The following is a 23,072-nucleotide window of genomic DNA, read 5'->3' on the forward strand; positions in this document are numbered from 1 at the left end:
CCTGATTGTCTGCGAGCTGTTTACCCGCCGTTTCACCTCAGAACCGTGGGCTAGACAGGGTGGCAGACACGTGCTTCGAGCTGGAAGAAAAGGGCCTCATTCTCCATCCCTCCATCAGTCAACCTCTTCAGGGGCTGTCCTGCTACAAATTCGGTGTATTAGATCAAGGGTAACAGGCATTTCCTGTGAGCTTCTGGGATTGGAGCATGAGCAGAATTTATCCCCTACTTTAACACATTCCATAATGGAAAGAATGTACACTACAGTAATATCATTAAAAATATCAGGTATACATGAGCCCAGAGCAATAATACAGTGTGTAGGGTCTTAACCTTACATAGAGCAGACTGAGTTTCAATCCCTGGCATCTCATAAGGCCTTACCAACCCCCACCAGAAATGATTCCAATATGCAAATCCACGAATATTTCCTAATGTGACCTCCCACCCAAAAAATAAAAAATAAAATAAAATCTCAGGCATAGGTATATTAGTGGTATGGGATCATGGAAGTAAGCCGTGAGTAGAGAATAACAGTGGCTCAGGCAGACAACAGATGTAGAGTTCAGCATTCTCCAGAGAATGTTGGACTAATATGATTTTTTGTTCCTTTGGCTAAAATGGGGGAACATCATCACTTCCAGGTGGAGATGCAAGGCACTTTGCCCCTATAATTTGCTACAGAATGCACAAATCATACTCTCATTCAAGTAAACTTTAGTTTTAGTTTATTAAAAATTATTTTTTTTTAAAATGAGGCTATGGAGATAAGTGCATGGAGATAAGGCGTTTGCCTTTCATGTAGAAGGTCGGTGGTTCAAATCCCGGCATCTCATATGGTCCCCTGAGCCTGCCAGGAGCGATTTCTGAGCATAGAGCCAGAAGGAACCCCTGAGCACCACCAGGTGTGACCCAAAAACCAAAAAAAAAAAAAAAATTATTTAAACACTCTGGTTTAGCCCCGGGCATCCCCTGACGGCTTGCCTCAGCTGAGCTTTAATCTCTTCAAGGTGTGTCTTGGCTGAGGCGTGTGTTTTCTGTTGGAGTTGTGGACAAGAAACTTTTGCTGGTTTCCTTAGCTTGGCAGACATTGGGGGCTTCCCCGGGCATCCCCTGACGGCTTGCCTCGGCTGAGGTGAGTGTTTGGGGGCCGGAGCGCTGCCGCTCCGCTGCGCTTTGCTGCCGCGCACTCCACCTAGCCAATGAGTACCACCACAACACGTAGAAAAACCCACAGCGTAAGCGTGACAATGGGGAGACTACGCAGACCAACTTCAACCATAGAGAATGAAGATGGAAACTCTGATGACCCAACAATGGCCAACTACCTAAGCAGTCTTTCAGAAATGGAGTTTAGAGAAGAAATATGGAGGTTGCTAACAGAAATCAAAGAAAGTATAAATCAGAACACTAATAAAAATCAAGAGAATATGAAGATAGAAATCAGAAAACTCCAAACTGAAATATCAGATCAGATAACAGGTCTGAAAAACTCAGTAGACGAATTGAAGAACATAATGGATGAGCTTTCCAACAGGTTAAAAGCAGCTGAGGATAGAATTAGTGATTTAGAAGATGAGATGCATAACAACTTTACACAGCAGAAGAGATTGGAAAAAAGCCTTAAATCAAATGATCAGACAATGGAAAATTCACTCAAAGAATATGAGCAGATGAAAATAGATGTCTTTGATAAGCTCAACAGAAACAACTTTAGAATCATTGGCGTCCCAGAGACCCAAGAAGAAAATCTTCAGGAAGAATCAATGGTTAAGAACATCATCACAGAGAAACTACCAGAGCTAAAGAAAACATGTGACCAAATCCTGCATGCCCGAAGAGTACCAGCTAAACACTCTGGTTTACAGAGTTGATCATGAAAACAGTTGTTTGTTTTTTCACAATTACAAAGTTGTGCATGACTGAGTTTCAGTAATACAATGTACAACACCTTTCACCAGTGCACAAGCCTGCCACCGATGCCCCCAGTTTTTCTCCTTCAATCTCCCCCAGCCCTCTCTCATGCATGTCTCTGTGGCATACTTTTACTTCTTTCTTTTTCTGTCTTTCTGTCTCTCTTGCTTCCTCATTTTTTAGACACTGTGGTTTGCAATAGAATAAAGTGGTATCATGTAAATCACTTTATTTCTTTCAAACACCCAGTTCTTGTCCAGAGTGATTGTTTCTAACAATCATTATTATAGTGGACTTTTCTCTACCCTAACTGAACTCCCCTGCTATTCGTATCAAGCTTTCTACCACAGATTGGTCCTGTTGGCCTTTGGTATATAATCTCTGAATATTATTACCATACTATCATTTTTACATACCACAAATGAGTGAGATAAACCCATGTATATCCCCCTCCTTCTAACTCATTTCACTCTGCATAATACTTTCCATATCCATCCATCCATCCATTCATCCATCCATGTATAAGCAAATTTAATAACTTCATTTTTTCTAAGAGCTGCATAGTATTTCATGGTGTATATATAACAGGCTTACTTTATCCACTCATCTGTTCTATGGACTTGGGTTCTTTCCAGATTCTGGCTATTGTGAATAGCGCTATAATGAATGTAAGAGTGCAAAAGGCTTTTCTGCACTGTGGGTTTTTTTTTTTTTTGGACTTCTAGGTATATTCCTAAAAGTAGTATTACTTATGGAATATATATATAGTATTACATATGTAAGCTCAATTTCTAGGTTTTTTTTGAGGAATATCCATACTGTTTTCCAAAAAGGATAGTCTAGATAGCGTTCCCACCAGCAATGAATGAGAGTCCCTTTTTCCTCACATCTACCCCAACACTAGCTGTTCTTGTTCTTTGTGATATGTGCCAGTCTCTGTGGTATGAGATGATATTTCTATTTCTTGGAATTGTGTGGCTGTGCAGAGCCTAGCTGGGGTGGCTAGACACACCTCTCCCCCTTTTTCTGGTGCGTCTCTTTCCCTCGGGAGGGCACTTAACTGGGTGAACTGACTCTTCTGATTCAAATTGCCAGACTGTCTGTCTGCTTCAGTTTCTTCAAGTAAAGTTTCTTATATTAGTTTCCTTGGGTGAAAATAATCAAAAACTAGTCTCCAGAAAGATGGAGGACTGGAATCTCCTTCAACAATTCTAGCTCTAATCATAGCCATATCACTAACCCTAGCCCAGAAGTTAGGAAGTCACCAAATGAAAATGGAATTTGAATGTGTGGATGTAAAGAAATCTCAAAAGAAATCTGGAGTGATGGCACAGTGGAGGACTTTTGCCTTGCATGTGTCAGACCCAGGACTAATAGCGGTTTGATCCCCCGGCATCCCATCTGAGCACAGAGCCAGGAGTAACCCCTTAGTGCCACCAGGTGTGGCCCAAAAAATAAAAATAAAAATTTCAAAAGATATAAAAGTTGGAAAGGGTTGTGAGCGATAATTTCTGCTTATTTCTTCTAGGTCTAAAAACTGTGTTTTACATATTCTCATTTAAATGGCAAGTTTTTTCAGCTAATCAGTTTATATCTCTTCTTATAAAGTTTGACCCTTCAATTTTTTTAATGAAAGGATAATAAAGTTTTGAAGTCAATTTAAATATATAAAATATATTTAAAATAAAATATAGCCGGAGAGATAGCATGGAGGTAAGGTGTTTGCCTTTCATGCAGGAGGTCATCGGTTCAAATCCCGGCGTCCCATATGGTCCCCCGTGCCTGCCAGGATCAATTTCTGAGCCTGGAGCCAGGAATATCCCCTGAGCACCGTCGGGTGTGACCCAAAAACCACAAATATATATATATTTTTTATATTTATATATATTTATTATTATATATTTATATATATATTTTAGGTGATGGAAATAAAAATGTAATTTCTATTCCTACTAATCAACACATTTAATTTACTTCACACACGCCTATCAAATAATACACAGATTAGAAGTCATCGCCTTTTGCCTTTGCACCATTCTTTAGTTATCTGGGATGATTCCTGGAGCCCGTTGTCTCTTATTGTTGAAGATTCAATCAATTTTTTCCTGAACTAAGTCAATTCCTTTTCGGTTTCTTGATAAAGATGACAAATATTCTCATTTGTTGTGATGACTTCTCACCAATTACCAGGCTGGTTTTGAGAAGCTGACTTGGAGGAGCTCCAGAAGAAAGCAAATCGCTTTTCCTTCGACATTAAGATCTGAGCTCGAAAAGCCATGTAACAATAGATAGAGGGATAGAAAAGAAGACCACAAATCTATTCATGTCTCTTTTACCTGACATGGGAGGTTTCGGAAGTAAGTAAAGACAGGAATGAGGGCCCCAGCTCATAGAGTCAAGCCCCTGCGTCTTCCATTTTCTGCAGCCAAGACCAGAGAACCATTCTGCCCAAAATGTGTGTGAGCTAGAGCCTCTTGTCAGGCTCTGTGGGGTCTGACAAGGCCAATGCAAAGGTGGGAGAAGGGTTTCTTCCGGCCTGTAGCCTGTGAAGCCGGACTCAGGAATAGGAGGGAAGACTGCTAGCCACAGCCCACTCACAGGGGAGCATTGTCTGGCTATGTCTTTATTTATTGAAGGTAGGGATGGGGCTTTAAAGGCAAACTGTAGGTGGCGCACAGAATGTGGGAAATACACTTTTACATTGCGTAGGCATTAGAGCAACCAGAAGTTGTGTGAATACAGCAGTCACAGGCTACGTGGCATCATTGATTCAGTTGGTATGTGAAGACAGCGGTTGTAATGCTTATGGCACTATCAACCTAGATAGTTTGTAAGGACAGGTTTGTTTTTGTTTCTTTTTTTTTTACTAACCTGGGTGACTTTCTCCTCAGCTAATCCTGTACTCCTAACGGCAGGGAACACAAGTCTCTGAACAGAGACATTCTTTCAGATGCAAGGCCAGGGTGCAGAAATTCCCTTATTTCCCTGCTTCTTCCCCCATATCTCTCACTGCACAGGGCTTAGCCAGGCAAGTTGACAAAGGGGTCACAGAGGCTCAAGCAGAAGGTAATGTAGGAATTGGAGAGAACAGGGAGCAGGGACTCAAAAAGGACCAGTTGTAGGAGGATCTCAGTCATCTCTTTACTTAGTCGTAGAGCGCCCAGGAGCCCTAGAAGGGTGTTCAGCCAGGGAGAGATGGGGCCAAGTCGCTGTTGTTAGTATGACACTCGAAAAGTGCCACTGGAGCTCGACGATGGAGGCAAGAAAGCCAGGAAAAAATTGCCAGATGGTGCTCAGTGAGAAAAAGGGAGATAGAGGGAAAACAAAAGCATCACTTGTCCAAAGCTTTGTAGATCCTCAAAACAATCACCCCCTCCTGTCTTCTCATTCTGCACCCCAGGACCCATCTGTACGCAGTAAAAGAGCAGTTTCTCTCCCCTTCAGACCACCTTCACCACATCATTACGTGCTCTCCTCACCCTTTGTCTGCAGGAAAATCGCACCTATCCTTCCTCAAAGGCAGCTTGTCTCGAGAGATAGAGGTATGACCAAGAGACCCCAAAAGCAAAGGGCGAAGGATGCAGGTACAGTGCTGGGAGGTAGAAGAGAGGGGTGTCAAGTCTCCGCCTTGGCTTCCAGGTTTTATGTCTCTTTGTGAACCTTGCAGGTCCTTTCAAACTTGGTTTTCTTTCAGCAAACACAGCATAAGAGTAAACATATATTCCAGGCATTGAGACCTTTTCTTGTAAATCACTTCCATGGTATCAGGCTGAGGGACACACAAAGCATGTTCTTTCTAATGGCAGAATAACAGAAGACAACCCAGAGAACGAGACACACAAAAATGAGAGCTGCAACAGGCACTTGCTGCAGCTAGCTTTGGTCCGGTTGTCGGTTTTTTCTATTTTCTGAGGGAACAGGTTTTGTTTTAGGGGCTAATACAGATAACTAACTTCTTAAGGTCTGACTAAGGAATTGGTTTTAGGAAAAGGCAAACTTATCTGAAAGAGATGCAAATCTACCTGGTGAAGGTTTCCTCAACAACTCAATGCTATTTTCTGTACAAAACTTTGAATGTGAATTCTGAGGCAAGAATTAGTTAGCAGAGACCAGAGACATAGTACATGGGTAGAGTATTTGTCTTGTATGCAGCCGACCCAGGATGGACGGTGGTTTGAATCTGGCATCCCATATGGACCCCATGCCAAGAGCAATTTCTGAGACTAGAAACAGGAGTAACCCCTGAGCACCCCCAGGTGTGACCCGCCCCCAAAAAAGAATTAGTTAGCAGATACTCAAAGTCCTTTAGAGATGTCCAAAAAGTAGAACATACCTTTCTGTTTAAAATTGCAAGGGTGGGTCAGAACGGTGGTACAGGCAGTAGGGTATTTGCCTTGCACATGCTAATCTAGGACGGACTGTGGTTCAATCCCCCAGCGTCTCATGTGGTCCCCCAGGCCAGGAGATATTTTTGAGTGAAAAGCCAGGAGTAACCCCTGAGCATCACCAGGTGTGGCCCAAAAACCAAAAAAAAAAGAAAGAAAATTGGAAGGGTACTTAGAAGACAATGAGAAATAAATTTGTTTTTAAGTATCTTTTGATGCTGAGTTTTTCAGGTAAAGACAAATTTAATAAAAGTTATATTTGCCTGTAAAAATTCTTATGTTTGGAAGTAAAATGTTCAACTATATACATACTTAATACAGCAGAAGGAAGATTCATATTAAGGCCAAATAAATGTTTGTTACTAAGCCTGAGGAATATCACCTTTCACTATCAAAAATCTTGGCCAGCCATTCCACGCTGAGGGAAGACTTCTCGGTGGGTCTTCTGCCGAGATTCTGATAGATAGTGGGTGATGAAAGGTACTTTTGTCCACAGCGCCACAAAAATGTCCTTTTGTGTGCTACTGAAGTATCCGGGCCAAGAAAACACCTATACATTTAAGTTTTTTGAAGAAAACTGCCTCCCTTCTAATATTGATTTATTCATTGCTTAGCAATGCAATGCATTTCTTTTCTTTTCTTTTTTATAGTTTTGGGTTCACACCTTGTTCTATTCAGAAATTATTCCTGATGGGATTGGGTGACCATATGTGATGCCAGGAATTGAACCTGGGTCTGCTTCTTGGAAGGCCAGTGTTCCACTGCTGTACTATCACTTGTTTTCCCAGTACAATAGTACTCCAAGGGCATAGCTGTATAACTCGATGGGAAAGTCTCACTGGAGCCACCAGCAAAGTTTCAGAGCCATTCCACCACAAAAAGACCCTCTGTCTATTCTCTTTCCCTTCCATACGCACTATAGTTTTTTGGGGGTTGGTTTATTTTGTTTTGTGTTGTGTCGTGTTTTGGTTTTTGGGGTTTTTTTGGACCACACCCGGTGACTTTTAGGGATCACTCTTGGCTATGCACTCAGATATCGATCCTGGCCTGGGGCGCCATATGGGACATTGGGAATTGAACCGAGTCCGTCCTAGATCAGCCGCGTGCCAGGCAAATGGCCTATCACCACACTATCGCTCCAGCCCCAACCACTATAGCTTTTAAGTCCAGTCCTTATTCTTGATTTTGCCAATTTTCATTAGTGATTCATAATCTATATGGGAGCTAACTATCTGGTAATTATCTTTTATTTCAGTATTTCATATAGCATGAACATTTTGAATTTTATCCATTCTGTTGCAAAGGAAGAAATTTTATTGTTAGACAGAGAAGTTATTTGTATTGTTATTTGTTTATTGTATTGACAGAGAAGTATTTCCTTGGGTAAAAGAAATATGTTGCAGTTTCTTTATCTAGGTATTTGTGAGTGTTGTCCCTTTAGGTTGACTCCATGCTTTGATTATTGTGAATAATATGAATAATATTGCTGTGAGCATAAGTGTACAAAAATCTCTTGGAACTGACATTTTCAAACAAATGTCAATTGTATTATTGCTACATTATATAAAATTTTGATTTTCCTATTTTTTTCTAGAACCTCCATGTGGTTTTCCATAGAGGATTCATTGTTTTACCCCTCCCAACAGTAGTAGTGTGTCCACATCCTCACCAACTTGTTGTTTGCAATATTTTAATAGATAGAATTCATTCTTAATCTGTAGGTGATAGTACCTTATGCTTTTAATTTGAATTTTTGTTTTTGTTATGGGGCCACACCAAGTAATGCTCTGATATTACTCTTTCTTCTGAACTCAGAAATCACTCCTTAGGAAGAATCCTGGTGTGCCTTGAGGTTCTGGGATTTAAGGAAGCCTGTGTTCTCAACTAAGCTTCAGGAGCCTGCTTTCTTATACACAATTTCAGAAAATTCCCCACTGTGACATCAGAGGAACACACACACACACACACACACACACACACACACACACACGGAGAACTCTATGGTTCTCTATTACTCAAGAAATGTTTTTTTGTTTTGTTTTGTTTTGTTTTGGGACCACACCCAGAGGCCCTTAGGGGTCCCTCCTGGCTCTGCATTTAGAAATCTCTCCTGGCAGGCTGGGGGACCATATGGGATGCCCAGGATGGAACCCAGGTGGGCTGTGTGCAAGGCAAATGTCTGATCTGCTGTGTTATCATCATCACCCTGCCCCCTGAAATGTTCCTTTCTTTATCTTTATCTTTTCTTTTTATTTAATAATATCTTCATTTAAGCACCATGATTATAAACATGTTTGTAGTTGAGTTTCAGAAAAGAACACCCCCCTTCACCAGTGCTGCAGAGGAATCTTAAGCCTTTGCAAGTGCCAGTTTTTCTAATAGTGGACTCCCCTCAAGTTCTCTCTTCTCTAGTCTTTGCTCATGGGGTATAAATAGATGTATCTAAAATACTGAGCTATCTTTCACACCAACTTTTCCTTCCTCTAGGTATGTAGTAAATATTGTAAATAATGTTCACTCATCTACCAAAAGGGCTCTAGGGCTGTTCAGGCCCACATATCCAATTGGTGTCTTCTTGTCTTCACCAACACTACATATCACATCACTCCTGACTGTCTCTGTGCCACCTTGTCCAGGACCTGCTGCCTGTTTGTACTTTGAATGCCTTGTATTTCATTGATCCAGTCACAACTGTTGACAGACATTCTGTGTGACTATTCCCTATTTTTCTGGAACCCCTTCCAAATTCCAAAAAAAATTCTAAGCAGTGACCAAGCTATAGTTCTTCTTTTACATAGCACTTGATTAACAACTCAAACTGTCACTATCCCCCAACTACACCCGAAATTAAGTTTATCCTTGAATAGGTGGTCACTCTTGGCACTACTGGTGCTAGCCAGTAATTTGGGGGTGTGGCCCTCAAATTCTTATGTGCAGCAGACAACAAACACACCTCAAAAACATACACAGAAGTGTTTTTTGGGGGGGCTGCTTTTTCTGGAATCATTGGGGGGCAGGTTGAGTATAGGAGTGGCAGGTCCACAGGCAGGAACAGAATATAACATGCAGCACATTCATCTCATCCACCTCGCCATCTTGTCCTTCTCCTTTGTGAGAGGACTGCTTTTTATTTCCTGGTAAATATTCAAAAAGTATATCCTAGGGTGGTATGTGCCCAGAACAAATGTTTTAATTTAAAATTTTTGTTTTATTAAGTATTAAAGTACCATAAATTACATCGTTATTCATAGTTGGGTTTCAGGCATACAATGCAACAACACTAATCCTAGAACCAATGTCAACTTAGTGTCAAATTTAATCCTACAATTCAAAGTCAACTTCAATTTCATCAATGTCCCTCCAACCCCAGTCCATCTCCATTTGGGCACATTTTAAAATTGGGTTGTTGTAGTTTCAATTTCTTCCTTACAGGATTGTTGGCTCTGTATATATACATATATATACAGATCAGTTCTACACCTCTAATATGCCCAACACCCTTCCCTCCCATCCAACTCTTCCATGGGTTTTTTTCTCATTTCCATGTGTTTCTCCTCCTGTTGTTCTTCCATAGTCCACAGATTACTAAAGATATCCTGCTTTTTCCTTGTTCTCTTGACTCGCTTCACTTAATTTGATGGAACCTCTCCAATTCATTCCAAGTTACAACAAATTGCATGATCTCCTCCTTATTCAAAGCTGCATAGTGGAGGAGACAACTTGAGATACAAAGAATAAACCCTCAAAAGGTGTGTTCATACCCAAAATTTACCTGCGCATACAACTCATTGGCACCAGCTCTTACTATGTTTAGTTTATTTGGTTTAATTGTGGTTTAATTGTTTGTATTTGTCCATGTTCTTGGTTGATAGCAGGATCTCTGGTCTGTTACTAACCTAAAACTTTTTTCCTGGGGCAGGAGAGATAGCACAGCAGTAGGGCATTTGCCTTGCATGTGGCCAACCTTGGATGGGCCCGGGTTTTATTCTCAGCATCTCATATGGTCCCCTGAGCCTATTAGGAGTGATTTCTGAATACAGAACCAAGTGACAAGGTTTCATCAGTAGCCTAAATAGTTTCCATGAGTGATAGTGCAGCAATAGGGCATTTGCCTTGCACACTACTGACCCCGGACAGACCTGATTTGATCCCCGGCACCCATATGGTCCCCCAAGCCAGGAGCAATTTTTGAGCATGTAGTCAGGAGTAGCCCCTGAGCATCACTGGATGTGGCCCAAAAATAAAAAAAATTAAAAGTATTTGCTGTTTTCCAATTTCCACAAAATATCTTTTGGAAAAAATTTTAATAGAAAGCTTTTTAAAAATATTTAATGAGATGGAGCTATATAAGATCATCTACAGATTTTTGAGCAATCAAGAGGAAATAGCTTTGTACATTACTCTAGAAATTTTCAGCTACTTTCATAGTAAAAGATGTCCTTTTTATTTCGTTCAATGTTTCCTTAATCAGCTCCTTAGCAACCTTACAATTTGCGTTGCAAAGAAGTTGAACCCCTCAGAATAAATTACAAAAAGAATGCAGGCCCCTACCCAAAATAAGCATTTCAGTATCTTAATCACAGTGAATGCAAGGTTTAAAATGGAGATTAAATAGTTTCTATGCAAGTATTTTAAAATATCTTATTTTTTATTATTTTCCTCACCTGCACTTAATCTGTATCTGAGCATGAAGAAATGGGAAAGGGCTTTATAGTTTTTCAATTATGTTTTTCCAACTAGATATATGCTGTTTAATTATAGTCTCTTGTGCCTACTGCTTATAGACTGAGAATGAAAAGATGAGCCCTAAATATGCTGAAAAACAGAAATATCTTTCTATATTTAATGACATATTTAAAAAATAGAAAAAAAATCAGACCGGAGTGGTGGTGCCAGAAGTAGGTGCACAGGTATTTGGGATCCTTTGATGCTGGTTTTCCAGATATTTAAGGTGTGCCTTTAGGTTGTTTTCATATTTATTCTTTCCAAATGTGGGGCCTGTATTGCTATGATTTCCCCCTAATTACTTCTTTTGCTATGTCCCATAGATTTTGGTCATTTTTTTTCTTTATTAATATTAGTCTCAAGGAATCTTTTTATTTCTTTCTTGAATTGCTCTTTAATCCAATTGTTGTTGAGCAATATATTGTTTAATCTCTAGATGTTAGATTTTCTCCAAATCTTCTTTTTATAATCAATCATGATCTTTGTGGTTTTGTGGTCTTATAGAATGCTTGGTATAATTCTCATATTTGTGAATTTATGTAAAACTCGTAACCTACAATTGGTCTATCCTAGAGAAAGTTCCATGTGCGCCTGAGAAGAATGTGTATTTGGCTTGTTAAGAATGGAAAGCCCTGTATAGATCCATTAGGCCCAGGTCTAGTTTCTCATTTAGGTCTCTTATGTCTTTGCTAGTGTTCTAATATCCAGTAGCAATAGTGACTTATTGAAATGGAATCTCCCTCGACTATCATGTTTTCATCCATGTTCCTAGGTTTGAACAAAAGTCCTACATATTTTGCTGACCTTGCATTTGGTATGTAAATATTGATCAGAGTTAGTACTTTTTGGTTTATTGTTTCCTTGATGAATAGGTAGTGTACCTCCTTGGCTCTAAGTGCTTTCTTGAGGTTGAGTGCAATTTGGTCTTATACAAGTATGGTTGTCTCAGCTTTTTTATATTTTAAAGTAGCTTGTATAATTGTTATTCATCCTTTACTCTGAGCCTGTGTCTATCCTGCAATTTTAAGTGTGTTTTTTTGCAGGCAGCAGATGGCTGGGTTTTGTTTTCTGATCCAACTATTTATATTTTTTAAAGAGGATGGTTAGTTTGCTAAATATCTGTTCCCAAACTATTGATTAGAAAACTCAAGATTTCTTTTAAAATAAATAAAATAACTAGTTGGAGAAGTTGGGAATAAAGGGAAGTCAATGGCTTTCAAGCAAGATAATGGCAGGCATAAAAGAAGAAAGCAGTTACTTCTCATATGACCAATGTATTCATTTTAGAAATTGATGCATAGGAGAACTGACATTTGGATCCAAATAAGGCAAATCTTGTTCTTCTAGAAAGACATTATCATCAGTACCCATGGGGATAATAGCTAAATATTATGCTGTAGTGCCCTGTGAAGAACAATCAGTGGGCATTAGAACAGGAGGGCAAGATTTATATCAAAGCCTTGGAATGATTTCCCCAAGGAAAGAAATGCTGCTTTCCCTGGACAGTGAAGGAGGGATCAACAAACCCATGAAGGCTTTGATATCTTTGGAGAGTATGTTATTTGGGGAGCTAGAGAGGTGACAATATTTTAAGGGCTGGGATGAGAGGAACAAAGAGAGGTCAGGTGGCCTTATAAAATTACATATCAAAAATTTCAAGATATGCTAGTAAAACTTCAACTTGTTGTGAGATAGCTTGAAACATAGTTCTACTGTCTGTCTGGATAAGAAGCATGAAGGAAAGAGTAATGCAGAAAGAGTAAAAAGAAGTGAGTGGTTTCAACAGCTTCATCCCAAACAAATTCTGATGGTCAAATGTCCTGATTCCATGAGTTTCCTTTAGTTGTTCTATATGAAATATATATTTATTATATTAGTCTCTGCTTCCAATGTGTATACAGTTTTCATAGTAATTATTAGTTTTTGTTTTTAAAGAAGCTTTTCTCAACCGTTTTGGTGTGATGCTAGGTGTATGGTCCAGTGACCAGATATTTTTCTGTGATTTTGAAGGATCTGTTGCGGGAATAAGATTGTTATGTCCTCCCTGGGGAGAAAGAAAGAGACAGGTTCATTCTGTTTGTTGACAAATCAAAAAAGTAGATGCTTGGTTCAATCTCCTGAACCTCCTACATCTAGGGAATTAGGCTATAAATCCTACGAAGTGTTCTCTGGGGATTTCCAGAAATTCTTGTTTATGCCCAGTTCACAACAACAAGACAGGAGTAGAGATTTTATTTCACAGTTGCTTGACATTTGCTGCTCAGATTGAATTTCAAAGAAGCAGAAGGTGAGAGCACTGAAGGATTGTGCCAGGGTCTTGAATAGCTCATCCACTTGGTGATTCTGTTTATTTTCCATATTTGGAATTCCTTTTGTATTTTTCTTTTATGCTTATTTTTTCATCCTCCCTTTTTCTTCCCTTCTTCCTTCTCACTTCTCTTCCTTTCTTCCCTCCTCCTTCCTTCTTTTTGTTCCTTCTTTCCTTCATTTCTTCTTACATTCCTTCTTTCCTTCTGTTCTTTCTTCATAAATTTCATTCTTTCTTCCTTTCTTTCTTCCTTCCTCCTTCCTATTTTTCATTACTTTTTTCTTCCTGCATCCTCTTTCTTTCTTTTTTCTTTCTTTCTTTCTTTCTTTCTTTCTTTCTTTCTTTCTTTTTCTTTCTTTCTTTCTCTCTCTCTTTCTTTTATCTTTCTATTACATATACATGCCAGGAAATTTGCAAGGTACTAAGGGTAACAGAACAGGTATTTATATTTATTTATATTTATATATATTTCTTAAAGCTGACTCCACTCTAGTGAAAAACATAATAATTAAACAGAACACAATAAGGGGCAATAAATGCTCTGAAGGAAAAAATTGTAAGATTACATCATTGAAATCATGTCTGTGGAGAGAAATAGTTTGATTCAAGTGTCAGAAGTATTAAATGAGATGAACTTTCTAGTTAGAAGTTTCCATGTAAAAACAAAGTCTTTCAAATTATACTATTTTTAAGATCCTTGAATCCCATAATGATCCCTTAACCATTATTTCTTAGGGAAAATGACATTTAACTTGAGAAAGCAAACACAGGATTCTAAATGAAATATGAAGAAGTCTCTTTCTCTCTCATTAAGTTTGCATGTAGATCTAAATCAGTGGAAGAATGGAGTAAAGTAGTTAAGTTAGTTGTGCTAAAAGGTAAATTTGTGATGAGTCCTTTTCATGCTCGCTGTGTGGGCTATTGAAAGCAACTCTGGATTTGAAGCAAATGGATGAATACTGAAGAATATTGAAAGCAACTACTGACAGTAGAAAAACTACCTTTCCTCACTACAGCTTGTTTGATTTTTAAAAGTAGTTAGACATAGAAAACACCCAAAATTATTTTAATAAAACAGCATTTTTGGTCACTATGATTATAAGGCCACATATAATCACAGAATCTGAAAAATTGCAAGTGGCTACCACTCAGTATGGAGATTTGAAAACACAATTCTTGTCTTATATATTTAATACCATAAATTTAAGAAATAGTATAATCTAAAATTTTTTACTTAAGTACCGTATTTTCCGGCATATAAGACAACTTTTGAAACAAAAAAAGTCAACCGAAAATGGGGGTCATCTTATACGCCGAGTATATCCTGAAAAATGTTTCAATATGCCGCTAAACGAAAATTGTCTGAATATTGCCACAAAACGAATTTCCCAACTCGATCCTGCACCAATCACTGCCAGGCTGCTCGGACCGCCTATCTGTCTCAGCCCATCCATGCTGGCTTTTTATTCATGCAAATTAGACAATATTCTGGACCCGAATCTACACTGTCAAAGCCTGCTCAGATTGGCCAGAGTCAAAAAGGAAGTCTATTCCAGTAGAACCTTTGGACCTTTGCTTGTTGTGATTGGCTCACTGTGGAAGATACAGTTGCAGCACAGAAACATTCTGTCTTATACAGCAAATATAGGCCTAAACCTATGTTTTAACTGCAAAATTAGGGGGTCGTCTTATACGCTGGAAAATACGGTATCTAAAATAGGAGGAGGCTACCAAAAATCTAGAGACATGGATGGGTACTAAATAGATGATTCATAGATAGATAGATAGATAGATAGATAGATAGATAGATAGATAGATAGATAGATAGATAGATAGATAGATAGACAGAAACACATGAAATCAGCAACTCAAAATGCTGAGAAAGTTTATGTTTATTGACTTGCTTAATCAAAATCAGATAATTTGTTTGCACTGCAATATAGTGATTGCAAAACGCCTTAATCCATTGGTCTTCACCTAAGAAAAGTGTCTTCTAGGAGAATTTTTTTTTGCCTTCTTAGATTAGTGATTGAATACATGCAAATTAAGCTGACAGAGGGACATTTTGGCAGGCCTCAAACTCCCAGATAGATGATTGTAGGTAAAAGCCTGACAAAGGCTCTTCCCCCAACTTCCTGTTTCCCTAACCTCTTCTTTTGGTATGTAAACCCACACTTGGATTACAGGGCCTTTCCCACCCTGAGTAGGGTTCTGTATAATAATAATAATAATAATAATAATAATAATAAAAATGATATCTTTGGGGAGAGAGAGAAGACACATGGAATAGGCAGCACAGAGAAAAGGACATAGCTTAGGCGCACAGGTCAGGGAGAGCGTGACAAAGAAAGCAGATGGCAGAGAAAAGCCTTGAGGAATAAAATGAGCTGAACCCCAATTAATATCTTTTCTGATTGCTGTGTGTTATTTCTTCCCACTACTACCTTGCTTCGGCAGACCAGTTTGCCTGAGGGGCTAGAAATACGGTGCCTGGGGTGGTCTCACCCAACTCCCGGACTTTATATTTTTATTCTGCAGATGATAAGCCAATTAACATCTCTACAGACTCAGAGTCTGAAAAGTCTCTCCTGTCACATAGAATAAATCAGAACCCAAAAGATCTAGCCCTTACCAAGGGCTAAAATTAATTCTCTTGGCCATATCAAAGAGGCTGGTGCTGCTTATGGGCCACTTCTCCACATTGTAAAGAATATCTGGCCGGAGTAAAAGTGCACTTGGATCCCCCAAGATTTTCAAACCATGGCTAGAGTACGCCTGAACCCTTCCCACTACTTGCAGTGGAGAATGAGGTATTGTGGTGAGGTCAAGATCAAACTGCATAATCTAAATTAATCTGGCAGGAAACTGTGCATGTTCTGAATCATATATGGCATGCTGATAGGGAAGAGAGATATAGTAATTGTCATCACAATGCCAGAAGTATGGACATTATAAAAAGGAAAGCACATTGCCCACCTCTTGATCCTTTTTTGTTATCCTGGCCACTCTGATAGGCCAAGGATTGAAAATTTTGATAGCACTAACTCCCAGCAGCCTTTGTGGATCCCATAGTGGCCTTTACCTATAATTTTACTAAAAGCATGTGCACACTAATAACTCTAGATATACATGGGAAAAAGATTTAAAGGAATAATTGACATGGGATTCAATGTTTCCTTGTATCTCTCTCCTTTTTCCATAGGTAAAAATTGAACTTTCATATCACCCAGCAATACCACTCGTAGGGACATACCTTAGAAACACAAAAACACAATACAAAAATGCCCTCTGAACTCCTATCTCAGTACTATTTATTTATTTATTTATTTAAATATTTTTATTGAGACCAATGTAAATTATAAGTCTTTCACAGTGGTATTTTTTTTGTTTTTTTTTTGTTTGTTTGTTTGTTTTGGGGTCACACCTGGCAGTGCTCAGGGGTTCCTCCTGGCTCTATGCTCAGAAATTACTCCTGGCAGGCAAGAGGGACCAGATGGGATGCCGGAATTTGAACCACCGACCTTCTGCATGAAAGGCAAATGCCTTACGTCCATGCTATCTCTCCAGCCCCTCCAGTGGTATTTAAGGTACATAGTGAGAATGAATTAGGGTGGAGGCACAGGAGGTACGGAAGGCATGCTGGAAACTATGGCAAAGAGAGGTAAACACTAAAAATTATATATTACATGCAAATATATTATATAATTTTCAAAATTACATAAAAATAAAATAAAATTTAGGAAAAATTTTATTATAATTATCTTAGAGACTACCCCAATTTACAGAAAATATATACTGTTGTATTTGAAATAAAGAAAATTTGTTTTAGAACTTTTGTTCTATCACAAAATACCAGACTGGGTTGCTTATAAACAGCTACAGAAGGGGCCGGAGCAGTGGTGCAAGTGGTAGGGCATTTGCCTTGCACACAGCAGACCCAGATCGGACCGCAGTTTGATTCCCCTGGCATCCCATCATATGGTCCCCCAAGCCAGGAGCGATTTCTGAGCACATAGCCAGTAGTAACCCCTGAGCATCACCGGGTGTGACCCAAACACAAAAACAAAAACAAAAAAACTACTAAACAAACAAACAGCTACAGAAATGTATTGCCAACACTTTGAGAAGCTGGAAGACCAATATTCAATTTCTGGCAAGAGCTGGCAAGGAATTTCTTCTAGGGTGAAGACTGCTTATTTATATTCTATGGTTAAAAGGGTTTGAGATCTTCCTGCAGCCTCTTTTCTATGAACGCTAATCTCACTAAGGACAATACCACCCTCATAACTTAATACTTCCAAAGGGCCCAGGGAAGAATTTCAACATACAACTAGAGAAAATACAAATATCCTGAAGATAGTGGGCCTAATAAGGCTTAGAGTACAAAATTAAATCACAAAAAAGCAAACAAACAAAAAATAAATAAACAACAAAAGAAGGGGGGCAAGTGATAGCACAGCAGGTGGGGTGTTGGCCTTGCATGCAGCCAACCTAGGATCAACCTGGGTTTGATTTCCAGCATCCAATATGGTCCCCAGTAACCCCTGAGGGCTGCCCAGTGGATGTGGCCCCCAGAAAAACAAAGTATAAATGTATCAGAACTATACATCTTTTTATTCTTGAAATTGTATATAGGCAAGAAATTATTTTCAAATAGAAAATTTATGTGAGCCCGGATAGCTCTGTCAGTAGAGCATCAAATAAGAAATTTAAATCCATGTTTTGCAACAATGAGATATCATCTCATGCCACATGTCACAAAGAACAAGAACAACCACTGCTGGCATGACTGTGGGGAGAAAGGAACTCTTATTCACTGCTGATGGGAATGCCGTCTAGTCCAGCCTTTATGGAAAACAATATGGAGATTCCTTTAAAAATTGGACATTGACCCAGATATACCACTCCTAGGGATATATTCTAGGAACACAAAAACACAATACAATAATGCCCTATCCACGCCTATGTTCACAGCAGCACTACTTACAATAGCCAGAATCTGGAAACAACTCAGATGCCCGACAACAAATGAGTGGCTAAAGAATCTGTGGTACATCTATAGAATGGAATACTATGCAGCTGTCAGAAAAAATGAAGTCATGACATTTGCTTATACATGTATAGATTTGGAGACTATTAAGCTGAGTGAAATAAGTCAGAGATATAAGCTATATATATGAGAGAGATAAGCACAGAATAGCCTCACTCATATGTGAGATTTAAGAAAAATAAGACACAGTATAATAATAAAACCCAGAGACTATCGAGACGAGGGGCTGGAAGGACCAGTCCGTGATAACAAGCTTGCCACGAAGAGTGGTAAGTGCAGTTAGAGAAATAACTATACTAAAAGCTACCATGACAATGATAGAGAAATACAATGTCTGTTTTGAAAACGGGCCGGGGATGGAGAAAGTAGGAAATGGGGGGACAATAATGGCTGGAAAGTTGCACTGGTAAAGGGGGACAGTGTGAAACCCAGTTACGATCATCTTTGTAGCCATGCGCTTAAATAAAGATATTATTAATTTAAAAAAATACATGTTTTTCCAAGTTAAAAGGAGCTCTAAGAGTCTTATCTTCTTCTAGGACTGTGCTATCATGTTTAAGATGTTTTTGAGAGTTGCACTCCAATAAGGAAATGGTGCACTTTGGTCCAGAGAGATAGTACTGGGATAAAGGATTTCTGCAAGCAGCTGGCCATGGTTCTATTTTCTGCACCACATGTGCTCCAATGGGCACCACCAGGAGTTATTCTTGGGTCCAAAGTCAGAAATAATCCATGAGTCAGAATCCAAAGTCAGAACTAATCCATCATTGGGTACGCCCACCCCCATTAATTAGTTAGATGGAAACTTATTGAAGGAAATCTGTTTTAGCATTTGGTGATCTGGGGAGACAGCACAAAGAATGGTGGCATGACAAACTGGGCCCCTAGATTCTATCCCCAGTACCACCAGGATTGAGCCCCAGTACCATCTTGAAGCAGTGCCCTCCCCCAGCACTGTTGGCTGTAACTCCCAAACAAAGCAAAAACAAGCAATAAGAAGGTTCTATATTAGCATTTGAAATAACTGAGCTGCTATTATTTACATGGAAACTAATGATTCTAAGCACTTTGGGGAGGTGGGGTAGGTTACTCCCGGTGATGCTCAGGAGTTACTCCTGGCCCTTTGCTCAGAAATGGCTCCTGGTTGGGGGACCATTATGGGACACTGGGGACCAAACCAAGGTTCATACTGGATCAGTGTGTGCAAGGCAAACGCCATACTGCTGAGCTATTGCTCTGGCCCCAATAGTAAGCATTTAATAGTAGCTATGGATTTGTTTTGAAGAGTAACTCTAAAATGCTCTTATATTTTCTTCTCTTAAGCACATTTTATTATTAAATACTAGTATAAAAATCATAATCCAATGATCAAGGGAAATTCCAAACATTACTAAAGCAGAAAAATTATAAAAGGAGTGGTCATCGTGTACATAAAATTTGCTTTTTATCTAGATATTTTAATTCATTGATATCCATAGTTAACAAAAATTATAACCTTATTCATTCTGATGCATTTGAGATTTCCCTTTGGCAGAGGCATTTTACCTTGTAAGGACCACAGAAGGCAAGGCTGGAGAAGAGCAATTTCTACCACAAGAATATTATCTTAACAAGTTCCTAGAGTCAGAAGTAAACTGAATTACATTGTGTGGAGGACAGTCCTTGCAGTCGAAGGGATAAAGATTAGGAAAGGATCCAAACTAACCAATCATCCAGCCTTAAATAACAAGTTCTTGTGCAAATTGGTGCCCTGATATACTACCCAAACAAATGCAGTTCTATAGGTCTTGCTCTTGTTTGCTCATCTGATTCAAAATTCCATAATTTTTCTGAAAGTGGCACTGTGTGTGTGTGTGTGTGTGTGTGTGTGTGTGTGTGTGTGTGTGTGTGTGTGTGTGTGTGTGTGTGTGTGATCCCTCTGCACTCCCTCTGGAGACTGAATGGCAGAGGCAGTGGCAGAGGGATTCCAGTGGTGCGTTGGGTCTGGATGGGGAATAACTGAAATATAAGCAGAGATCAGTGTGCTCGAGAAGCACTCCAGGCTTTCCCAAATGGTACAGAAAAGAAACAGAGCTGGGAATAGTTTCTATGCCACATGAAACTGTTCAAGTAGAAACAGCATAGTCTCTTTTTCCTGTTGTTCTGATATTCTGATGTGATAATTAATATGTTGTTTGTGTGGTCATTATTAAATTATCTTTTTTTCCCTCATTTCAACTTTCTTCTTTTTTATTTTAGGGCTGATAGTAATTTATTGTTATAATGAATATAACAATCATGGACACAATTAGTGGTAATTATAGAATACAATCTATATGTTACAACTTATGGTGATTACAAATGAATAAGTGAAATATAGAAAAGATTAAATTTTCATGCACTGAATGTTATTATATAGGTTCTGTATTTAGACCATTTTTCTTCTACATTATTTTCTGTAATAATATTTTCTGTCCTTATTTTCTGTAATGCTAATCAATTCTTTTCTCAATAATTTTGCCTGGGATAAATTTCTTTACATTTTTAAGATATACTGCTCTCAACCTTTCTGTGAATTTTACTTATAGAAATTTTTTCTCTTTGGGGCCGGAGAGATAGCACAGCGGTATTTCCCTTGCAAGCAGCAGACCCAGGACCTAAGGTGGTTGGTTCGAATCCTGGCATAGCATATGGTCCCCCGTGCCTGCCAGGGACTATTTCTGAGCAGATAGCCAGAAGTAACCCCTGAGCACCGCCAGGTGTGGCCCAAAAAACAAACAAACAGAATTTTTTTTCTGTTTGATGTCCCTCTGACTCTCAATATAAAATAAGGTCCAACTATCAGTTTCTCAAATAGTATTTTTCTGGCCATACATTCAAAGAAAACAATTTCACCTGTCTTATTATTCATGCTACAGACATTATTGTTATTATTTTCAAATATATTGCTTATCAAAATTGTTTTTTAGCTCTGAAAAATGCATGTTAATTAACTACCCAGGTATTGTCTTTATCTTTTTAATAATATTTTTATTTAAGCACCATGATTACAAACTACATTTGTAGTTGGGCCTTTCTTCTTTTTTTTTAATCTTTTCCTCCTTCTTTTCATGCCTGAATTTTCTTTGTCTTTTTATGTGATTTTGCTACATATGAATTATATTATCTTAAATTCCTTTGCAGATCATTATTTTAGTGATAGAAAAATTGCCTGAGACTGATGGTATAAGAAAAAAATTGTGGGGGGGCCACATCCATTGACGCTCAGGGGTTACTCCTGGCTATGTGCTCAGAAATTGTTCCTGCCTTGGGGGGACAATATGAGACAACAGAGGATCAAACTGCAGTCCGTACTAGGCTAGTGCTTTCAAGGCAGATGCCTTACCTCTAGCGCCATCGCTCTGCCCCCCCCAAAATATTTTTTATATTGGAAGAAGTAAAGCTAAAGTTCCAATGTAAGAAGTAGGCATTTTGCTGGTTTTATTGAAAGTGGATCAACAGCTGTTCATTGTTTCAAATACTAGAAAAACACTGTTGGGAAAGTATTTTATCTATGATCATTTCCTCATTGCTTTGATTGAGGAAAATGTGTAAGAATAATCATTGAACTTGAACATTTTTCTCTTTAGTCTGAGCCATAATTACTCTTTCTTAAAAAAAAAATTGGTAAATGTGAGGAGAGAGAACACATTTTCCAGAATAAACAAAAAAACCAAGATTCATTTTCTAAAAACTTTATCAACAATTATAGGCAACTTTTTTTAATCAATTAAAAAAAGGTTCCAATCATTTTTTATATTCTTGGCCTTTCCCCTTCCATTACTCCAAGGGAGAGAAAGACAACAATATGACTGTGTCATCACTAGTAATAGATATGGTGAAGAAAACTCATATAAAAATGCACAAGATCGGGGCCGGAGAGATAGCATGGAGGTAAGGCATTTGCCTTTCATGCAGAAGGTCATCGGTTCGAATCCCGGCATCCTATGTGGTCCCCCGTGCCTGCCAGGAGCAATTTCTGAGCATGGAGCCAGGAGTAACCCCTGAGCACTGCTGGGTGTGACCAAAAAAAAAACACAAAAAAGTGCACAAGATCAGGCCAGAGTGATGGCACAAGCAGTAGGGAGTCTGCCTTGCCTGCGATAATTTAGAACGGATTGTGGTTCAATTCCCCAGCATCCTATGTGATCCCTCAAGCCAGGGGCAATTTCTGAGCGCAGGGCCAGGAGTAACCCCGGAGTCTCACTGGGTGTGGCAAAAGAAATGCACAAGAACATTCTTCACCTTGGTAAGTCCTGGTGCAGTTTGTTAAGTCAACCAACTACCAAGCTGGTTGGATCTAACACAAAATTCGCTCCTCAAAAAGTTCTCTTTCACAGGAGGCCCTTATGCCATGAGGCAATATGCTCATGAAGATCTTTGAAAAGTAATATACAGGGTTTCTGAAAATTGGAAATACAAATGTAGAGGGAATCCTAACAAACTAGGTTTCATCAAAGGTTACAGGAACTGGTTGAGAATCTATTGCTGTCTTATCAAAGAGTTAGAACTAACTGACAGTGAACATTCCTTCTAAGGCATGTCTTAAAAGCAAGTCACAGGAATGGGAGAAACTGTCAAAGAATATTTTGTGACTTTAAGACAAATTACAAACCAGCTATCACAAGAAATGCTGCCACTGATGTTCTGTAGTCTTCTTACTGTTTTTTTAA

The 23,072-nt window shown here is 38.9% G+C and overlaps 1 protein-coding gene across 1 annotated transcript in view; it reads left to right on the plus strand.

The window, feature by feature from the left end:
- XKR4 (XK related 4) overlaps positions 1-23,072 on the plus strand; it is a 411,703-nt gene that overhangs the window by 386,849 nt on the left and 1,782 nt on the right. The gene's annotated exons all lie outside the window — the stretch shown is intronic.

The sequence above is a fragment of the Suncus etruscus genome, chromosome 10 (assembly GCF_024139225.1).
Source record: "Suncus etruscus isolate mSunEtr1 chromosome 10, mSunEtr1.pri.cur, whole genome shotgun sequence".
Classification (NCBI taxonomy): domain Eukaryota; kingdom Metazoa; phylum Chordata; class Mammalia; order Eulipotyphla; family Soricidae; genus Suncus; species Suncus etruscus.